Raw genomic sequence first — 7,034 nt, forward strand, 5'->3', positions numbered from 1 at the left:
TCAGACAAAACAAGGAGCTGGGCTTTTTTTTTTCTCTTTCTTCTTTCTTTCTTTTCTTTTCTTTCTTTCTTTTTTTTTAATTTATGAATGACTTTGCCGCCAAACTGGGAAGAGCGAGATCGCTGCTTGAGTTGGGTCTGCTGCCGTCCGTGGCTCAGAGCAAAAGACAGTGAACCAACATCCAATTATTCATTGTGATGTGGCATTAGGATTGCCATGTGTGAAGGCATCAAGCTGATAACAAGTGCAGCTGTTCAGTTAGCAAGCCCAGTGCTGCGCGGGAAGGAAGAGAGGAAAGCCAGGAGAGAACTGTCAGCGGCAACAGTAGCAAGGACCGCGAGCTCAGTACTGTTCCCGCCCCAGTTTCCCCACCAACCGCCACCCCCTGCCACCCCCCACCCCGTGCCCAGAGCTGAGCGTGATGATGGCAATCTGCCAGGCGGGCAGGCGGGCGGCGTTCAGCTGGCCTGTCTGCTTTCCATTTCCGGTTGCTATGTATGTTATAGTGACGGGCCGCTAGGTTTTAAGTATTAATGGAGAACGATTTGGGGACCTATGTCTTGACGGGGCCTCTGGGAACAGCAATGCCAGGCAGTTTTCCAGTTTGTTGGCAGGCGTGTCACTGCTCATTTAGGGAGGTGAGGCCAGGAGAGCCCCGATGGCCAGAACCTCTCATCCATTTGCGTTGACCCCCAATCTTGTCGAGGCTGCTTGTACTGAGTCCCATCTCCAACACACAGAGAAAGAATGGACATGAACTCACCTTTGCTTGGCAACAGGACCGTAGACAGGAGATGGAGAAGCAGGCGCATCCTGTGGGCTCTTCTACAAATGTAGATCCTTACTGTTCCATAGCGAGTCGTTGTTGATGCTGTTGTTATTTTTGTTGGTTGGTTGGTTTTTCTTATTCCTCTCTTATCAGACATTGAGTCTTTTGCAGTTTTGTCAACTTTTTCAAAGACCGACTACCTTTGCCCAGCCCATTCCGGATGTTTACCTTACTTCTCTATCAGGGCACCTCACCGGCTGTGCTACTGCTAGGTGAGGCTCTCCGAGGACCTGGGGTTTGCCCTGCAAAACGCTCGAGGCTGCTGTCAGGGAGGAATCTGGGAAGAAGAGCAGATGTGTGCTTCCGACCTGGGTTGTCAGGAGCTGTAGGTAGCCTTTGGGAAGGCAGAACTTCGGGAAGGAACGGAAGCCATTCGGCAAGCTGTAGATAGAAATACAAGAGAGAACCTGGGGCGTGGTTGCGCACGCCTTCAATCCCAGCACTGGGGAGGCAGAGGCAGGTGGATCCCTGTGAGTTTGAGGCCAGCCTTGTCTACAAAGTGATTCTAAGATAGCCAGGACTACAAGAGAAACCCTGTCTTAAAAACAACAAACAGGCAAACAAAAAACAGGAAAAAAATACAAGAGAGAGGTAGATGGGGGGCTTCAGTTTATAATTTTATGCGAGCACAGAAGAGCCTCAACAAATCTTACAGAGAAATGGGTGTTCAGGACAGAGAGAGTGGACAGAAAACAGTTACCATAACTTCTCTATACCAGTTTACATTTGGTATAAACAAGGAAAGCTGTTAGTACTGGGAAGGAAGGTCAAGGTTTTTATTGCCCATGCTGGATGTGAGAGTGTGTTTGGAGGTTCTAGCAGAGGAGCCCCGCTATTCCAATGCCCTTGACCGAAGACCAGGTTTCCTCTATTTGGTGTTTAGCTTCTGGGGGGAAATTCATGGTGCGGCGAGGGAGGAGGCAGACACCAGCCTACCCAGCCAAATCAGCTGCATCAACCTTGGCGATCAATGGGGTGGCAGATGTCGCAGCCAGACCGCCTTCACATCCCTGTTGCATATGTTGGCAGAAGCCTTCTAGAACAGCTGGGCTGTAAGGCTTCCATGTTTAAAGCTGTCCTGTTGGAATGCAGCGGGGTGTGGCTTCACTTCTTTTTTGGTGTGCTACTTTGGGTATTCAGTTTGCTAAGCCTTCTCAGAAACAGTGTAACCCAGGCACTAGCTCACAGGAACCAAACTCAAAAGAGGCTAATGTATAAAGCCGGAAGGAGAGATTTTATATAATGCTAGTTAGAGGAAAAAAAAAAAACAATTCACTGTATTCTCAATGTTGACCGTATTTTTTCCCTGTCTCTGTATGGAACGGAACTTCCTGTGGAGTTCGATAGAGGGTTAGGAGTTGCTTCCTAAGCTTGGACGTGGTGACCTTCTGGTGACCTTCAGAAGTGGATGTGTTAGCAGAGACTCCTGGAGAGATGAGATGAGAAATCAAAGGTAGCTTGACCTATGTAATGAAAGAATGTGTTTGCTTGTGTGATGGGGAAGGCGGGGTTCAGGTGCAGTTGGTTCCAGGAATTCTGTGTTGGGAAGACCCTGCCCCTCATCCATGTAGTCCAGTGAAGGATGCTGACTACGTGCTGAGGACAGGGGTGACTCTAATGGCCACATGTCCCTAAGCAAGGTGTCTCCTTGAGGATCCTTTAAATATCCAGAAACCAAGTTATTAATCCAAGATAATGTTAACCCAGGCAGCAGTAGGAAGTAACCACTGCGTTTGTCCTCTTGAAAAACAAAGCAAACCCACACATGCCAGGGACTCTCTCAGACTATCCTGTGCGGAATTAAGAGTTATTCTTTCTACATTAACTAATATAGCAAATTATGACAGCAGTAGTTTTCTTTAACCAGCTAGTTTCCCAATGACACAGAGAGACTGTGATTTATTTTTTTTAAGCCGTAAGCACTATGCTGGGCAGATTCTGAGCTACTCTAATCCTAGTACCTTTAAAACCCACATCAAAGCCAATCGCTTGCCAATCTGATGCCTCCTGGGGCAGCCTCTGCTCCATCAGTCTGTCCTTGCAGCCACAAGCTCCTGGCCATCTTGCCTTGTCTCACCTCTTCTGATTTTCTCTCTATCCTCCCCTCTCTTGAACTCAAGCCCTGGCACCTAAAACTCTGCCCTCCTCTCTTCTACCCACTCATAGACTTCAGCATCTTTATTTACCCAATCAGGGATAATTGGGGAACGTTCCTTAACATCACGTGTTACAGGAGATAGTTCAACATTCATAACAATGCCCATGGCACATCTCAAGGCACTGAAACCACGGTTGGGTTTTTCCTCCTACAGTCCTGGTCAGAAGACTTGCAGCAGGAGGTCTCTTCATGGCCTTTGTCTTAGGGAATCCACGTGACAGGTTTGCTGGATCCCAACCATGTCTGCAGTTAACCACTGCAGGCATACCTGTCTTGGAGGGCAAAGGACCAGTGCTGAAGGAGACCAGCCCATCACATGGGCATGTGAGTCCCTTAGGGCTTTTTTGCAGAAATGCAAACTCTGATTAAGGGTATAAGAGGGGGACTCCGACTCTGAATTTCCTACCAATTTCTAAATAGTAACCCTGCAATGGGTCTGCAGCAAACAGCCCAGGAAACATAGCTTCTAGGCCTATGTTGACACTTGCAGCCAGCGTTGCCCTTCTGTGACTGCTGTGCTGGAACACTGTGTCAGTCACAGTGCGGGGAAGGCCACCCTAGGCTCTGAAGGCTGAGGAGATTGCTAAGCATGCTACTGTGCAGATGACTCCAAACAAAATCACCATCCCAGGATGCCACACCCCATTCTGCCAGGCCACTCAGGCCACTCACCTGCCCTGTGCACACAAGTTGTGGGTACCTGCAGCACACCTGAGTCAGTGCAAGCTTCCGGGTACAGACCCCAGGGTGGAGCTTGGGTCTCCTTGTTTCATTTCTAGCTTCTGTTGATGGACTTTAATGACATGTTAGCCAGCTCATTTGCTCAATGAAACCCCTTCTTGCAGGAACTTGACACAGCATGTAACCTACTTATATGCCCATTTTTTCCAGATTCCTTAGTGTGGGGCTCTCTTAGGTCATATTTCAGCTTTTGGGGGAAAATCATCATTTAAAAATGGATAGGTTTTAAGTATTATTTTATATTTGGTATATGTAAATATGTAGATGTATATACATGTTGCCATGTGTGTGCGAACATGTGTGTAAGGTGCTCATATATGTATGTGCACATGCATGTGGAGCGCAGGGGTTGGGTGTCTCTGCAGTAACTCTCCACCTTATTTTTTGAGAGTGAGGGTCTCTGATTTGAGTAGACTGGCTAGGCAGCAAGCCCCAGAGTGTCTGCTTCCCCAGTGCTGGAATTGTAAGTACATACTATCACACACAGCTTTTATGTAGGTGCTGGGATTTGAACTTAGGTCCTCAGACTTGCACAGCAAGCACTTTGCTGGCTGCCCCAACTGTCAGTTCTATAGTACATAACCCATGAATAATCACACAAGTTAAACAGTACAAAATAGTGTAGTGGGAAACAAACTTCCACTGTCCCTCCCCTTGCTCCCAGCCACCCCCTCTTTTTCCACAGGCCATGTTGCTTCCCTCCCTCCCTCCCACCCACCCTCTCTCTCTCTCTCTCCCTCTTTTCTTTCTTTTTTTCTCTTTGTGTTTGTTTGCTTGTTGTTTTCAAGACAGAGTTCCTTTGTGTAGCCCTGGCTGACCTGGAACTTGCTCTGTAGACTGGGCTGGCCTCAAACTCAGAGATCTACCTGCCTCTGCCTCCCAAGTGCTGGGATTAAAGCCATGTGCCACGATGCCTGGCATTTCTGTTTCTTGAGTATCATTTCAGGATGAATCTCAGTATTACTAGAGCTCTATGAATGAATGGATGGATGGATGATGGATGATTGATTCATACATGCAGAAGTGGTTTAATCAACAATAGGGAGTGTCTAGAAATGACCAATGTGTCAGCTTCCTGGGGTTGCTGTATGCTTGCCCCAGCTTGGGGGAGCTTAAGATAAAAGAGTGTATTCTCCCACAGTTGTGGACCTAAGAAATCCAAACCCCAGTTACTGGTAGGGCTGGCTCCTTCTGGGGGCTGTGAGGTAACTCCACCTCACATCTCTCCGAACTTCTGGTGGAAGGCAGCAATCCTTGGGTTACCTCAACTTGTAGAAGAAGCTCTCCAGTCTCTGCCTGTATCATCCCACTGTGTCCCCCGTCTGTGACTGTGCACAAACTCCTTATCATTTAAGGAAAACAGTCCCTTGAGGAGGCCGCTTGATCCCGTAGGATCCTAGCTGGGACTGTCCTTAAAGATGGCAGCTTTCAGAGGGATGGAATAAGAAAATGCCGCACAGCACTGCCACCGACACCACCACACGTCCTTCTATAGTCTTCTGATCCTTGTATCTTAGGCACTGAGCCACATCTCTCCATGGGGATGTGCCTTTGAGCACTGGCTAAGAGTTGGTGGGTGGCTGCTCCAAGGTTATCTTCAAGTCCTCTCTAGACAGATGTTTAGGCTCTGCCGTTCTACTTCTAGGTCAAGTGGCCTGGGAAAACAGATGACTCCCAGATTTCATAGAGGCAGAGTTTGCAGAGACCAGATGTAGCAGCAAGCAGCTTCCCAGGCACGCAGGAAAGCACCGCCTCGTCTCAGCATGAACTCACACTTTACTACTTACGACTGAGTGACAACAGTGGCACGTTCCGCCTTTGATCGAATGGGTCCCCACCACAGCCAGCAAGGCCTACTTTTAAGATGCTTACCATTGCTTTTATTAGACAACAGAAGTGTGTCCCTGTGTTGTACCAGCGTCAAATGACGGAGATACAGGAGCAATGGCGCTCAGGAGCCCGTGCCCTCTTGGATCATGTTCAACAGCCTTGAGCAGATCTCTGCAGGAAGCTGTGCATGCAACCCAGGGGCGGACATTACATGAGATGTTAGTGAGAGGCAGCATGCCACCACCAATAGTTATATGGTGACTGGCGATCACCTGAGCCACTAGGATGGAGTGGGGACAAAATATTCTGCATAAGCAAAGGTCCAGTGGCTGAACAACGTGCAACATGTGTGTGGGAAGCCATAATTATAGGTACTGTTGGGGCACAGCGAAGGCGGTGGGATGGAAGAGAGGGAGGGGGGTCTAGCCTGGGCATCCTATGTGACATCTCGGTCATGTCTGTTTTCCTCCTCCTGAGTCACATGCAGTGAAGTAGTAAGAAAACCAGGGCTTTTCCTCCATGGCCCACTCAAGCTCATCCTGCATAGCCATCCTAGGAGAGCAAAGATGATGGGTCTCTGGGCTTTCATCTTGGCAGCCTGATTGCTGGAACCAGGATGTTGGCAGAGAGGACCCAAGGACCCAGCGCCAATAAAATGCTAGTGCAGAAACTGGATTGCCCCAAGAAGAGCAAAGCAACAGACGTGGGAACAGCATCCCTTACAATTCCATCCTTGTATTTTAAGAACAGCGATGATGCAAGCCTCAGGAAGAGGCTGGCGGAAGGCGAGAAGCACCCTGAGCCACGGCTGTATGGAGGCTGGCCATCTGGAGCCGAGTCTGCCTCATCAAACAATCCCTAATTGTTTTTAATAAGGTGCGCAAGTTATGTTTGGCTTCCTCTGCTCCTTGCTGTCTCCTGTTGAGTCTGTTTTTTATTTTCTTATGAAACAATAAGGCCAATATAATTAAAAAGGAGTGAACATATTTACCTCCCTGAGAATGGGGCAGGTAATTAAGAGCTTCTTGGAGATGAGTTGCTGAATTTCTTTCTTTCTTTCTTTTCTTTTCTTTTTTTTTTTTTTTTCCTTCATGGTGTCATTTTAACAATGGAGGAGATCAGCAAGGGTGATATGTAAGTTCTCTTGTTCATCTTCCATTCGATTTGAAGCTGTGGTCAATCGGAAGAGGGTGAGGACAGAAACCTGGGCTCTGAGATCGCCTAGTAAGCCAGGTCTAGCGTGTCCCTATGCTTTGAGGACACTTGATAGTATTTGCGAGTTGACTAACTGACAGGAGAAGGAAGGGCATACATCCTGGGCTAGCAGGTTGGCATAATGGAAAACCTTATCACAAATATTGTCCTATTGAATTTTTTCAATGTCTGGTAGAAGTGATTGCATTTTCAGATGATCCTGATTGGCTAGTGGGGGAGGGGCAGGGCGGGGGAAGATCTGGGGCCTTGAAGATGGCTCAG

General features: G+C 48.1%; 1 long non-coding RNA gene across 1 annotated transcript; it reads left to right on the top strand.

Moving 5' to 3' along the window:
• Window positions 1–294: 294 nt before the first annotated feature.
• On the top strand, window positions 295–6,642 carry LOC311588125. The gene is made up of 3 exons (XR_014776096.1): window positions 295–1,041; window positions 2,177–2,282; window positions 5,374–6,642. It is a non-coding gene; the product is annotated as an uncharacterized lncRNA (long non-coding RNA).
• Window positions 6,643–7,034: the final 392 nt, after the last annotated feature.

This window comes from Acomys minous (assembly GCF_964271855.1).
Source record: "Acomys minous genome assembly, chromosome: 17".
NCBI classification, from domain to species: domain Eukaryota; kingdom Metazoa; phylum Chordata; class Mammalia; order Rodentia; family Muridae; genus Acomys; species Acomys minous.